The sequence below is a fragment of the Corythoichthys intestinalis genome, chromosome 3, assembly GCF_030265065.1.
Source record: "Corythoichthys intestinalis isolate RoL2023-P3 chromosome 3, ASM3026506v1, whole genome shotgun sequence".
Lineage (NCBI taxonomy): Eukaryota > Metazoa > Chordata > Actinopteri > Syngnathiformes > Syngnathidae > Corythoichthys > Corythoichthys intestinalis.
In genome coordinates this window covers 12,160,617-12,176,491 of record NC_080397.1, presented here as the reverse complement: position 1 = coordinate 12,176,491, position 15,875 = coordinate 12,160,617, and the positions used below count along the sequence as shown (strand labels likewise).

General features: G+C 39.5%; 1 protein-coding gene across 21 annotated transcripts in view; it reads right to left on the bottom strand.

Annotated features, from left to right (window-relative positions):
* Nucleotides 1–15,875, bottom strand: part of trpm3 (transient receptor potential cation channel, subfamily M, member 3) — a 286,085-nt gene that overhangs the window by 130,318 nt on the left and 139,892 nt on the right. The window lies entirely within an intron of this gene.

The following is a 15,875-nucleotide window of genomic DNA, read 5'->3' as shown; positions in this document are numbered from 1 at the left end:
GCGTGACGCTGCAAGTAAAGTAGCACGAGGCACACTGGTCCGCTCGCATTCACAAGTATGGCAGGGTGCACTTAAAGTGGACCGAGACCCACGATTTTTGAGCGGAGTCCGATTGTTTGGTCCAAACTAGAGTTCAGATGCACGTTCACATTTACAAAACGAACTCTGATCCGTTTAAAACGGTGCTAGTATGAAAGCGCCCTTAATCACATCGTTGTTATGGTGTTATTTGGAGGGCCGCTATGTCTGCCAACTAAGACTACCAGAATTAATCGACTAATTGACAACTAACTCATCAATCGTCATATTAATCAACAACTTTTTGCCGGTCGATTAATAATCAGACCTAAAAGTTGTCTGAATCCTCTTTTTTAAACCTCTTAAGAGCGAATACTTTTATGTTTCTATTTTTTCATTTTATATTTTTAATAAAAACAATTTAAAAAAGGAGGTAAACTAGACTTTTTAAATATCTTTTTAATTAAAAAAACAAACGATTAATATTTCTTTTTTATTTCAAAAATATTTTAATCATACTCTAAATATTATCTTTTTAAAAAATAACAAGAAAAAAGAAAATATGAATCTTCTACTTTCATTTAAAAATAATTACAAGTATTTATTATAATTTGTTTATTATTAAAAAAAGCAAGAAAAAGAAAATATTAATTTTCTATTTTCATTTAAAAATCGTTAAAAGTATTTGTTATTATAATTTACTTATTATTTTTAATGAAAACAAGAGAGGTTTTATTTTTATTTATTTATTTATTTATTTTTTATTAAAAAGTTTAAAAAAATAAAAAACCTGGCAAATATTCTCTCTATTTTTTTTTGGAGGGGGGGGCATGTTAATTTATTTTACTTTATTTTAAAAAAGGGAATGAACCGTAAATATTTTCTGATTTTTGTATGATTGATCTTTTATTGAGGACTGAATTTCAATTTAGCGAGAGAAAAAAAGCCGACGTACGTGAATGGGATGTGACGGGCCTTATCTGGCTCTTTGGCTTTGAGTTTGACACCTGTGTTATGTACAAGTGCAGTATATTCTGATTTGCGACTCTGAACTCTCCCTATCATTTTTGGTGATCTACAGGAGCTAATAAAGTGAAAGTTATATGGATGCCGGTATTGTGTTCAAAGTAGGGTACTTATTCAGAAGTTGCTTTCATATTTGTTTTTCAATCCCACAGGATAAAGTAAAAAGTGGTTTGGAATTTGATTCCGTTGACACTTCATATATCTGTCGTGGCTGCTTTTCTGTTGCTTTCTGCAACACAGGAGTTGTTGTTTTTTAGTTTTTTCTTATCCTGAGAAACGAGATAGGATCCCCAGGGAAATTGTTTCTACATCATTCTGTGATAATCCCATATCCAAACAAAGTATAACTTAGCTTGCCTATTTGCATCAAAGCTAGTGGTAGAAAAATTCTAATCCGGCTGTTTCCCATTTCTCATCAGACCTGCGACAGCTGTTGTAATCATATGAAACACATCGCGGTAAGCAGCAGCATAATGAGGAGAACGCTTGAAATGGATTTTTCTACACTTTCCTGGCTTATTTGGATTTGCTGGAATTGAATGATCTCATAAATGTTGATGAATTGAACAAGGTGAATAATTTAGCTGAACCAGAAGCGGAAATAAACGTGGCCCTAACCTTTACAAAACATTCTTTTGTTTGTTTGTTTTAAGAAATGAATGAGGCAATCAGTGATTAAAAGCAAAACTAAGTGCTTCATTTCAACTTTAACCATAGTCATTTCCATATTCAAAGAGGTTATTAGAATAATTGCATTAATTTGTGCTGTTAGACTGAGCTCCATTGTCAGATGTTCTTCTCTCCATATTCCGGTTGTTTTCAGTGGAGTCCTCAGGCCGAGTTCTCGCTGTCCTTTTGAAGTCTGAACATTTGACAAAGGCCGCTGATGTGAATTGACGGAAGGGTGTCAGATTGTTGTCTTCACAAAGCATGGCGGTGTCCTTTCTGCCCTCAAACAAGGGAAATCGGCCATTCAACTATTTTCATCCTTAACCCATTCTTTTTACTTGGATGGCTGGTATTGAAGGAACATGTTTTAAGCCATTGTTCAATCGCTGCTAGCCCTCCCAGTCTAAGTGGATTGGACGTATATCGCCGTCAATGACAGCTAATGAGTTTGTTTATGAAAAAACAAGCTCTTTGAACCGTAGGGAAGGATGTAGATCTGTTTTCTTAGTTTCGCAGATGTAAGTTATACAACCAAAGTTATTGTGTGGTCTACGTAAATAAACAGTGCATTTTAAAAGCAAACCTGGTAAGTCTATTATTGTCAAAGACAGCCAATGAGTTAAGTTTTAAAGTTGGACTTTTTGTGGTCCTTGGAACAGCATATAAATATGGAGTAGAGGAACACCATTATTCCACTGTAAGAAGCAATTTATTTTTTGTTTATCTTTGGTACGTTTTGTTGGTATACAAGTAATGTGTGTGTTAGTTGAATGATTCCATTTTTGATTACTTTTGTTTTCAAGTACTGACTGAGGTTTTGGGAAAAATAATATTCAGAGTCACTTTACTACCCTTTTCAGAGAGCGTACGACAGTCAAAAGCCACTATAAACCATTAGTATTAGACAGCTGAGACGTCATTTTGAAGATGTATCATTACTAGAGTTGCACCCGATCAAATTACGTGATTGGAAATAAGGAATGATCATGTCCTTCTCAGAGGACCGGAATCAGGCGAAAAAAAGGATTGGGTTTATAAACAGTATGCATTTATTTTGGTTTTTTAAAGTGGAGTTAAATACTTCAGTTTTATTTAAAATGTGTAAAAGTCCTTCTGAGATTTTTTTTTTTGTGTTTGCAATTAGTGGAATGTTAACATAAGTCTATATTTGTAGGACTCCTTTATAAGGCACTTATTTTAATAGTACATGTTCTCTTATTTAATTTTTTGTTGTTGCATTTTTTAACTAAAAAGTCAAATGAAAAAAAAAACATTCTTTTATTTGAATTTATTTTATTAAAATAATAGCTAAAATAAAAAAGGATAAAACTACAATTATTCTCTCACAAGGGCAAGCAGAAAAGAGGGCAAGCAGAACATACGTGGACATCAATGTTCCCTCTAATTTTTCATGTGTCTGAGCAGACACACAAGCTCCCTGAGCACACTGCGGACCACGGTGAGCAACATCATATGTGTACCCTTGGGCCACACATCGGTATCATGCCTGTTCAAAACCTAGGATCATGGTAAGTTACATGGTTTATTAAAAGAATGAAACTACATCAGCAATTTTCATTCGTTTACTTTTAATCAGGGCTGTCAAACGATTAAAATTTTTAATCGAGTTAATCACATCTTAAAAATTAATTCATCGTAATTAATTGCAATTCAAGCCATCTCTAAAATATGCCATATTTTTCGGTAAATTATTGCTGGAATGGAAAGATAAGACACAAGACGTATATATACATTCAACATACTGTACATAAGTACTGTATTTGTTGTTTATAACAATAAATCCACAAGAAGGCATTAACATTACTAACATTCTTTCTGTTAAAGGGATCCACAGATAGAAAGACTTGTAGTTTTTAAAAGATAAACGTTAGTACAAGTTATAGTAATTTTATATTAAAACCCCTCTTAATGTTTTCATTTTAATAAAATTTGTAAAATGTTCAATCAAAAAATAAACTAGTAGCTCGCCATTGTTGACGTCGCCAAGCGGTGACGTCTCAAGGGCTCCCTGCCGTTCTTCCACAGTGTCTTTACTGCATAAGGTAGTGACTGAAATACACGGTGTCAATGGTGAGTTTTAAATTACTTAGAAATCAAGCTAATGAGTGTGTTTTGTCCCTCAACTTGACGCCATAGTTCCCTGTTTACTGGAACTACATTGTACTGCACGGTTATTTGAGTGCTGGATTCACAATGTACGAGACCTTTTGCGTAGCTACTTTGATTGGGAATGCCAGTTCTCTTTACATTACTGTGTGAGAATAGGGCCTCATTAATACAGGTTGAAGTGCTTTTCTTTTTGTGAACATTATTTTTTTGAGAGATAGCAATATTATTCTTGTTGTGCTTTCACTAAATGATACTTATGTTTGTTGTGAAGGAGTTGCCGAAGCTTCTGCCAATAAACGGCGCGGTCCAATGAACACCTGTGTCCACTCGCCTTTTTCTGCCTCTTAGCTCTCAAATTGCAAAAAACGGTGTCAGTGTAATCTGTTTGAGGCAATGCATTAGCGGGTCATTCCGTGCATTAAAATTGTTAACATCGTTAAATATTTAATCTGATTAATTAAAATTTTTAATTCCTGCCCGTTAACGCGATAAATTTGACAGCACGACTTTTAATATAATTGGCCCACATAAAAAGAAAAAGACAAAAATCTCGTTGTTCATTAGATGTGTACTATGTTATACTGTATGTGAGAGTCCTGCTTTAACCAGAGGAAGAATCCTGCCTAGGTAAGGTCCAGTTGTGGCATAGATGAGTTAATAAATAATACATAATGAACAACCACAATGGGAGTACAGTATAACAAACTCACACATTAAAACTGTTCAGACAATAAGGACAATCAAGATTCCTATTGCAGCTAAACTGCAAAAACACAGGTAAATTCCCTTGTTTTCAGTGTAAATCTACTAGACACGGTTGATCACAACATACTACTCAGCAGATTGGAACAGTGGGTAGTGCTTACTGACACTGTTTTTCAGTGGTCCACTTCTTATTTACATGATAGGGATTTCTTTGTGTCAATCAGAAATCATCAGTCAGAACGAACCAAATTCACGTGTGGAGTCCCTCAAGGGTCAATTCTTGGACCACTCTTATTTAACATCTATATGCTTCCCCTAGCTCAGATTATGGAACAGTATGACATCTCCTATCACACCTATGCAGATGACACACAACTCTTCATTTCTGTGTCCCCACATGATTATAGTCCCTTAGTCTCCCTGAGTACGTAATTGTATTCATCAAATCAATGAATGGGTGTGCCAAAATTTTCTCCAGTTAAATGTGGAGAAGACAGAAGTGATCATTTTTGGGCCAAAAAAGGAAAGGTCAAAGATAAGCAGGCACCTTAGCACAATGTCACTTACAGCTACAAATCAAGTCAGAAACTTTGGTGTAATTATTGACTCAGACCTAAAATTTGATAGCCATCTAAAGTCTGTCACTAAATCTGCTTATTAAGGGGCTTCTGACTCAACAAGACATGGAAACTTATACATGCATTCATTTTCAGCAGATTGGACTATGGCAATGGTATATTTACAGGTCTTGATAAAAAAAATCAGTCAGGAAGCTGCAGCTAGTACAGAATGCTGCAGCCAGAGTCCTCACAAATACAAGGAAACTGGACCACATTACACTGGTTTTGAAATCGTTACACTGGCTTCCAGTGAGTCAAAGGATAGACTATAAAATACCACTGCTCGTCTACAAAACACTTAATGACCTTGGACCCAAAATACAGGCTGGATTTGTTAGATTCCTATGAAACATCTAGACACCTAAGGTCGTCAGGAACCGGTCTCCTGTATGTTGCAAGAACAAGTACCACGCAGGGTGAGACAGCATTTAGTTATTATGCTCCTCACCTCTGGAACAAGTTACCTGAAGGTCTGAAGTATGCTCAAACTGTTAGCTTCTTTAAATCAGGGCTAAAAACGCTTTTGTTTAGCACTCCATAACCATAACTGTCTATATATTTCAATCTATTTGCTTTTCATTCCTCTTGTGCATTATTATTATTATTATTATTATTTATTTTATTTATTTTATTCTATTCATGATTAAATGCAATTTTTATGTATAATTTTATTTCCTATTTCGATTGTCTTTGTTTTTACGTCCCATTCATGGGGTTCACGGGGTTATACTTGTATAGCGCTTTGATTTTAATGTGATTTTTATGATCTTCATGTGATGTAAAGCACTTTGAATTGCCTTGTGTTGAATTGTGCTATATAAATAAATTTACCTTGCCTAGAAATACATGAAATTATCAGGCAAATTTTACTTAGGTATCCTGAAATATGCTTATTTTCAGCTAGCTATTTTTCTAAAGAGACTTATTTTGAGCAAAAAGTATATATAATCTTAAAATAAACTTGTTTGTCAGAAATTCAAGAATAGATATTGTTCAGAACATTATTTGAAAGCAAACTTTCAACGGCAAGGATGGACTTGTACGAAGAGTGAAAATATGCTTTGGTGATAAAAGACTGAATTACAAAGGGATGCGCACAACTAAGCCTTCTGTTGTAGAGCGTCCTGTACAAAAGCTAATTCTTGTGTTGGAATATTCAAAAGCTTACTGAATTGTGGTTTGTCATTGTTGAAAATTATTTATTTTTTGTTACTAGTGTAACAGGGGTACATCAAACTTGCAAATATCGTATGTTTCTATTTTGTAATTACACAAAATTTAATTGTTATCTTATTTTCTATTTTATTTCTGTCAATCCTTCTTCAAAGTTGTAACTTTTTGTTTGTATGTTGTTTGTTTCCCCTATGTCGGTTATTACCGCGACACCTGCTGCTTTAAGTTGAGTGCACTTTATTAGTTCTCCCCTTTTCGGTGTGGATGTCGAAGGGGAGGTAGGCCCCTTTTGGCTGCATAGAGTTTTGTTGGAATATGTAATTTCCAGGCATGGGTTCATGTATAAAATCGCATTGCATCTCTTATATTATTTATATTGAATGGGGGCACATTGTTAAAGCCGTGTTTAACGGGAGAATTGACTTTTTCTGAATGTTATCAGGTATGTCGCGCCCTTTACTCTGGGGATGTCAAAGAGGAGGGGCACATTGTTAAAGCCGTGTTTAACGGGAGGATTCACTTTTTCTGACTGTTATCAGATTAAAAACAAGTCACACCGCACTCTTGACTCCCGTCGTCATTCCAAACTACACATACAACGCAGAGTCGAAACCCATCGGTCACACTAGTATGCATAATTTTGGTGGGGTGTAAATAACCACAGCCTAATTTCTGTCTCCCAAACTATTTTATTTTGTAATTCCCTATAACTTCTGGTTATGCTTTTATTTACAGTAGGTGTATTTCCTGTTCCGTGTGTTTTGCAACTTGAAGGCGGGCCAAAAGGAGTGACGGCAAACTGTGAGAGTTTTAATCTAGTCTAGCGGCCCCTCTGGAAGAGGCAAAGCTCTTATGGTGATCCTTTTTATATTCTAAGGTGATCAGTTGGTCTAATTAACTAGATTATATCAGTTCTAAAATTAGATATTAATTAATAATGTAGCGCTTGCAAAGATTGGCAGCGGAATGTTGCTTCAGTAAATTAGCACAAGAGTCTAGCTGTCTTTTCACTACCAATGAGAGCGTCGCGTTGCCATATCGAATGCACCAATAAGAGTGTCACGCTGACACATAACAGTGGCGCCGACACTTGTCCGAGTCGCGTTGCTTTATCGGACGCTTATTCGCGTTGCCTTATCGAACGCACCAATAAGCGTCGCATTGCTGTATCGAACACACCAATAGGAGTGTCCCGCTTACACACTATTGCGGCGCTGACAGGAGTAGTAGTGACGCTACAATACGTTTATGTTGAATTTTATTTTGTGCGCTGCATAGATTTGCGATTGCGCACGCGGGCAGCTTAGAGGGAACATTGGTGGACATCACATTTAGGGTTGCATAGGCCACACATATGCTACACCAGTACTTCTCAAATAGTGGGGCGCGCCCCCCTGGGGGGCCGCATGTGACCTCGGGAAACATGCTTTTTTTTTTTTGCCGTACTGGAATAAAGTGTACTTGCACATCCACTCAGTGGGTGGCAGTGGCGCTCTCATTTTCAGAGTGCGAGCATTATTTTTGAACTAAGGAAGAGCACTCAGCACACACAGAAAACAGATATGAAGAGCAGTGTGCCGCCACCGTTTTCGAAAGCCGTTTTCCGACCGGACTCACTCACACAGCGACCCACTGTCTTGTCCGGTTCTCACGTCGCCGCCCGAGAAGTGCCATTTTCGGCTTGGGATCGTCACGACGACCGCCCTCACCAACGGTTCTACCTCGGCCGCCAAGAATGCGCTTTTTTCGTGCCGTTTGCCTTTTAGCTTTGACTTTTAATACAGTGGGTGATGAGGAAAGACCACATTTTACTGTGTCTAAAAATAATTATAGCGGACAGCCAGAAGCCAAATCAATTAAGACGCTACTTAAAGACATTAGACCCCAATCTCATTGATAAGCTGCTTGATTGTTTTTCAGCGAAAACATGCCGAATATTGCCAACTATCGTCCTGCTTTGTCAGTGTTATATCAGTAAACCAGTGAGCATTGTTAGCATGCTCATTGCAAAATAACTCCACATCATTGCAAAGGAGGTAATACTGTGAGCAGCAAAAATGAAAACTGTCCTTCTGTCGAAGGACACTCTTTTTTTCTTTTATTCAGTTTTGTTTTTTGGTCAATTTTTTGGGCATATTGTCCTCATGAGTGAACGTTTCTAATCAATTTAATTTGTTATTATTTACTGATTTTATTACATTTTATTTTTCTGCATCAAATGGTCAAAAATGTACCTTGAGTGTATTTTTTACAGTTTGGATGTGACTTTTTTTTTAAATTCAGGCAAATTGATGCGCGTCAAGTCTTCTCTGTTACAAACAAAACAATGTTAATAAAGTTATACTTTACTATAAGTTATCTATGTTAATTTTTTTTCTTTATTAGAAAACAAGGACACAATGTTAGGCAGATGCGTATTTATAATAGTAATTTTGTAGACAAATGATACTATTTACAGTGGCGGCAGAGAGTTGGGGGGGGCGCGAAACATTTACGTCTTCCTTGGGGGGGCGTAACAGAAAATAACTGAGAAGCACTGGTACACCAACTGATTTGCATTATTGCCTATGTGACATAAAATGTGCTGTCTACCAGGTCTTTATGAGGCTAAGGGGCAGTTTACATGGTGACTGTGTAGCGGAATTGCCTCGCGTGCATATGGTGTCGGCGAAGACGGAAGGCGGAGACGAAAAATTCTGAATCCTGACTCCAAAGTGGAAGAGTTCAATTACGGGGGCTTGAGGGGGGCTGGCTCCACAGGCATATCAAAAGGTACTTCCGCGCGGAACCCGCTCCGATAACGTCATCACTCATACACGTCACATTGGGCGTGCGCAGTGGTGCTATTAAACATTAAAAACAGCTAATGGCGGAACGTCGGCTTCAATTAACTGTTTTAATAATATTTTTTTAATTTAAATATGTTGAATGTTTCCAGTTTTGTGCCTTTTTGAACAAAAGAAAATGCCATTGCTTGGAGTGGGCAGGCTTGTTGTCTTCCGGGCTGAGGAGGTCAAAGTGCATCATTCGCTGTCGCCTTGTAAATCTGCACTGCCCCCTAGGGCCTGGCATGAATACTACATCGTTTTCATGCGGAATTGTGGCATTGTTCGAATGGAGACGGAACCAAGTAAATGCAAATTTGACATTTTTCGTCTTTTTGGAGAGTAACCATGTAAACTGCCCCTAAGTTTCTAAATTGAAAATAGACAGTTGCGCTATATGGGTTAAAACACTGCTGCACTAACTCTTTAATATGGCTATGATGTTCGGGTAGTTTTGCTCAAATTAATAATATTAATAATTATTTTGAATTTCTGGGTGTGCTTTAAATTTCGGTACTCCGTATCAGCAGATAGTCAAAATCACCTGACTCGTACTTGGATGCAAAAATATTTGATCGGTGCAGCTTAATATCTATAAAGGCAAGTATATACGGTATGTCTGTCTGTCTGTGTGTTCGTGTTTTATGGCATAGAAAATCTCTGATTGCAGAGGTGACAGCGCCATCTTTTGGGCAAAACACATGTCACTGGTGATTGCAGTGGCACTGTTGGCTTTCAAACTTTACTGTTTCTTGTACAAATTTAAATGTGCTGTGATGATGCGTTGTGACGTGGGATTCACTCATGTCATGGCTTTCAGACATGGGGAGATGTACCAAGAATTACTCGGGTTGGACACTTTCAGACTTGTCCAGTGTTGGCGACGCGGCGCTCTCTGTGTGAGGAGGGCGGGGTATAGAATTTTATAACCCAAATATTACGTCAGTTTTGGTAGGCAACGGCATGGTTTAACTTTGCTATTTTTCCAGTTTGCCATGTTGATAATTGCGATGTTTGTTTTCGAAAGAAGAAAGAGGAAATGAAGGTCGGCCTGCAATGATATTTACATCATCAGTCTTTGTTCTGCGACCTGGGATTTAACCGGCTGCTTTCATACATGCCACGTCCCCGTTAAATCCCGGACTTTATACTAGGACACGACCCGGTTAATGTCCGTGTCATCTCCGTGTCAGTCGACCTGAGACATTGCTTTCAGATATAAGTGCTACCCATTTAAATCTTGGGACTTAGCTGGACTTCAGCGTATGTCTGAGAGGGGCTTAACATTAACACCTCTCAGCATTGATGGTAAGTACAGTACATTGGTACCTCTACATACGAAATTAATTCGTTCCAGGACCTTGTTTGTAAGTCGAAATGGTTGTATGTCTAGCAGGATTTTCCCATAGGAATACATTATATTTCCATTCATTCGTTCCACAGCTCGAAACCCTACACTAAATCCTTCATAAATACTGCTGGTACAACTAAATATTGCAATTACACATAGCAGAACAAATAAATTATAAATAAAAATTGAAATAATGACGGTGCATGGGAGTTCGCCCAACCAGTCCACGTGTGTTCTGTGGATTTGGAGAAGGCGTTCGACCGTGTGCCTAGGGTAGTCCTGTGGAGGGTGCTCCGGGAGTACGGGGTACCGAGCCCCCTGGTAAGGGCTGTTCGGTCCCTGTACGACCGGTGTCAGAGTCTGGTCCGCATTGCCGGCAGTAAGTCGAATTCGTTCCCAGTGAGGATTGGACTCCGCCAAGGCTGCCCTTTGTCACCGATTCTGTTCATAATTTTTATGGACAGAATTTCTAGGCGCAGCCGAAGCGTTGAGGGTGTCCGGTTTGGTGGCCTCAGCATTGCATCTCTGCTTTTTGCAGATGATGTGGTGCTGTTGGCTTCATCAAGCCGTGACCTCCAACTCTCACTGGGGCGGTTCGCGGCCGAGTGTGAAGCGGTTGGGATGAAGATCAGCACCTCCAAATCCGAGACCATGGTCCTCAGCTGGAAAAGGGTGGAGTGCCCTCTCCGGGTCGGGGATGAGATCCTGCCCCAAGTGGAGGAGTTCAAGTATCTTGGGGTCTTGTTCACGAGTGAGGGTAGGAGGGAGCGGGAGATTGACAGGCGGATCGGTGCAGCGTCTGCAGTGATGCGGACTCTGCACCGGTCCGTTGTGGTGAAGAAGGAGCTGAGCCAAAAGGCGAAGCTCTCGATTTACCGGTCGATCTACGTTCCTACCCTCACCTATGGTCATGAGCTGTGGGTCATGACCGAAAGAACAAGATCCCGGATACAAGCGGCCGAAATGAGTTTCCTCCGCAGGGTGTCCGGGCTCTCCCTTAGAGATAGGGTGAGAAGCGCGGTCATCCGGGAGGGGCTTGGTGTCGAGCCGCTACTCCTCCGCGTTGAGAGGAGCCAGTTGAGGTGGCTCGGGCATTTGGTTCGGATGCCTCCTGGACGCCTCCCTGGAGAGGTGTTCCGGGCATGTCCCACCGGCAGGAGGCCCCGGGCTCGACCCAGGACACACTGGAGAGACTATGTCGCTCGGCTGGCCTGGGAATGCCTTGGAATCCCGCCGGAGGAGCTGGCTGAAGTGGCTGGGGAGAGGGAAGTCTGGGCTTCCCTGCTAAAGCTGCTGCCCCCGCGACCCGACCCCGGACGAAGCGGAAGATAATGGATGGATGGATGGATGGATGGATGGATGGACGGACGGACGGACGGACGGACGGACGGACGGATGGATGGAATAATGATATAATAGTAATAATAGTAATAATTCCTGTAATAATGTAATGAATCAGGCTCTAATGTGGTGGACGTTTTTGAGTGCTGTACATGAACGCACCACGTGGCTGACGTCACAGAGTAAGAGACGTGCAGCTGAGATTTTACTTTAACGTTCTGTTGTTGCAGCCGTCAACTGCGGCGGACAGTAGGTTGTGTTGCACAAGTTATTAAAAACCTGACGAAGCTGGCGATCTTTCTGGCAACGGTACAACAACAATAATTGTCACCTTAACTTATAAAGACTGGTGAACGGAGGTCGTCGGAGGAGTATTGTTGAGCCAGTTTACGGATGCGCACACCACGCGCATATTTTTCTATCATTTTCATCTTCATTTCAATGGTAAGTGTCACCTTTTTCCTTTTTTCACCACCTGCACTAATCTTCTTGGAACCCGTGATGATTTCTCTCACAAGAAAATCCGCCGTGCGTCCGTCTTGCGGCAAAACAAAGAAACTGTGGCGCTGTCATAAATCGTCGTATTTCGAGCACGTCGTCGGATGTGGAAATAAATGGTGAGTCAAATTTTACGTCGGATGTTGAAAAGATCGTGTGTCGAAGCGATCGTATGTCGAGGTACCAATGTATCTTATTTTTTACTTTATTTTATTAATATGATGTATAATACATATTTTTGGATAGTTGTTTTGAGATTTAGGGGGTATTTAGGGGTACTTAAAGGGTTAATTCCGACTTACGCGGAAATCGGGTCGCCAGCGTAGGAACTGAACTCGTTCGTAACCCGGGGACTCCCTGTAATACCAAAGGATTCATTTCAGCTGGATACTCATACTGTACACAGTGATGAAAAAGTGATTGTGCATTAACCCCCTTATGGTGTCCTTTTACTATTACTTCATTACAGCTGCATCTCTAAGGAAACTATATTTAATCTACGATTCAGTAGTTTTGCGTTCACGTTACACAAACCCGAGCAAAGCCAGGCCATACTTGTGCTAGTCCCTTATCATTACCTTGCCAATTGCTATTGGCGTTGCAAAACTGTTTGCTAGCTAGAAGATCCAACTAAAAGCAGAGCAGCACCGCAGGGTTAGGAAGTTGTGGGGGTGAGTCGAGTTTGTTCCGAGTCTGGCTTGGCGCAAGCCAAGAGAAGAGAGATTTGTCTGCCTTATCTGTACTCTCCTGCTTGTTGTTCGGTGACGATAACGGGCACGTGGAGCCGACCATCTATCCTTCTCGTCTGAGTGATCAGCCTATTCCACACGCTGAGGGTCATTCGTCTGATGACGACTCCTCTTACAAATAACGACCCCTTCACACTCTGCTGGGTGCCTTCAGGAGCTTGTTCCTTTTCAGCAGTGGTGGTCCATTGATGCTTACCACATTTGGCTTTCTATTGGCCGATGCCATGTCAGCCCAATCCTAAATTTACGTATATATTGTATGTTATAAACGAAGCTTGATAACGGGGTCAGAGCAAGTACGATAATAAATAATAGCCTATTATCACTTTCTTAAAAAGAACTGCCAAGTCATTTTTTAAGAGAATTCAACAAACATTCGTTCATTCTCTGTCAGCCCTCCCACTTCAAATGGATTGGACATCTAGCACCGTCAATGGCCTTCGTCGGAGTTAACAGGGGTCTCCAAACTCTTCAAGTGTTTGTTCCAACCAATCCAGAAAAGACAGTTTAACCAATGGGGTTTCTGCTTAAACAAAGGACTTGGAAAATCAGATTGGTGAAAAGGTGTTGCTCTGTTTGGTTGGAGTGAAATCCTGTACTCACTGCGACCCTTTATGGAATCGTTTGGAAACCCCTAAGTTAAGGTGTTGTTATGTTGCGGGCTTCCTCAAGTAGTACATAAATAAATGTCCAAACGACTATTTTTTTTGAGTCTGTCTGCAGCTTGCAAGATGAGGGCGCGTCTGGAAATGGGGTGTCACTGATCGTGACCCTAACCTCAACCATGTCCCACCACCCTGTCCCTCTGGCACGTGGTGTAAAGCTAATCCAATTCGTAACCCTATAAGTCCATCAAAAAGGTGTCTAGCGGAGAACTCGCCAGGTAGCCAGTGTTTTTTTAAACAGAAGAATTTAGCGGAAATAGGGAAAGTGCAAATCTGGGTGATGTTTAGCTGTATGTTTATGTACCCACATATGTAAATTAGAGCTGGTGCTTTGTCTTGATGTGTTTTAGCAGCATCACTAGCACTTTGTTGAGACGTACGGCCTGACATGCATCCATTTTCAGACAGACACATTTTTTTAATCCTGTACAAAGAATAGGAATCTGAATGTCCTTATGGTCCCAATAGTTTTAATGTATCACATGGGAGTTTGTTACTGTTGTTACTGCAATTAGTGGAATTTCCAGGATTTGATTTTTAATATCATAAATTTATTTAAGAAAACAGAATATTCAAACGTAATTTGTTTGGAACCTTATTTTGTGCTGCACAACATATGTGTAACAAAATTTAAAAAAGGTTGCTGTTTTTTGTTTTTTACGTGGTTGAAAGCACTGCTGCACTTACCCGTGTTGGTAGGTATCAGATTGTAACTTGCTACTAGCAGAACTAGAATCAGGACAATCATGTGAGGTTTTAAATATCGAGACTATACAAACCGATCAGATGCACCTCTGAGATCACCTTGCTTTGTCACAGATGTGGGAGGGTTGGCAGAGAGTGACCAAATGTTTATTCGCTGCCACCCTCCCAGTTCAAATGGATTGGACATCTACTAATGATAACTCATTTCACTTCAGTTTTCAGTTCTACTTAATTTAAACCGATGTAGATTCACATTCATTGTTTTAGAACTGTTCCGTCTGAAACAGAAACTTCTAAGTGTAATACCATTTAACTCAATCTTTAAGTGCAATCTATTTCCTAAATCTAACCTCATTTTAATGCTCAGACTCTGACTTATTGCATAACAATAACCAAAACCTTTACCTTTTTCTGAACAATTTCGCTCTAACGTATCTGAACTCAGTGATTGTCAATGAATGCAATAGATGTTATGTTTTAGTGCCAATGATGGCGCTAGACATTTAGACATTCCATTTTGACCCATTCGCTGCTAGCCTCTACCACTCAAAATGAATTAGACATCTGTTGTCGTCAATGGCAGTACTATTACTCGAAGAACCAAGTATTCACTGACCTATACAAAATCCTCTGAGCTTCTCAGTGGCGCTATGACGCAAAAGAATGTGTCTGCTTATTGCGTGCACTCATAAGCAGGCAAGGACACAGGTGACAGTTATGTTGGGAAAATTTGCTGTAAGCAAGCTGCGGTTGTGTTAAAAAACATGACTAGAGGAAAAATGACTTTTACCCACTTCGGTTTTCATCATCATTATGATTTCACACTGCCAGCTACACCGTGTGTGTGTGCAAGAGAGAGGAGAAACGGAAGGATTAAAATTTGAACTGGCAGCAAATGATCATGTTTGAGTGTGAGGCTGCCACAAACATTTATTTCAACAGTTGATTAATCACTGATTTTTATCATTATTATTTTTTTGCAATGAGTCGACTGATGGTCTCATATAAATCACGTTTTTTACTTGCAATATCCCCCTGGATTTCACATTTTAGCTGGAAATGTGCATTGGAAGCAGGAAGGTGCACGATGAATATTTTGGATAACTATGTACCTATGATTTTTTTTTCAAAAGCAAAAGAAAAAAAAATATTTTGATTCATTACAAGGATAATTATCTACTTACCTACCAAGAGTGCAGAAATATGAGAATATTTACAATTTATTTTTGTTTGTTTGTTCAATAATATAAATAAATGAGAAAAATACAATTTTGTTTTGTATTTTTTAAATATTTTATTTAAAATATTATAAAAATTTAAAACAAATGAAAATCAAGATATAAAGATAAATGCTTTATTAGAACATATACAGTATGTATATATACAGTGGGGCAAATAAG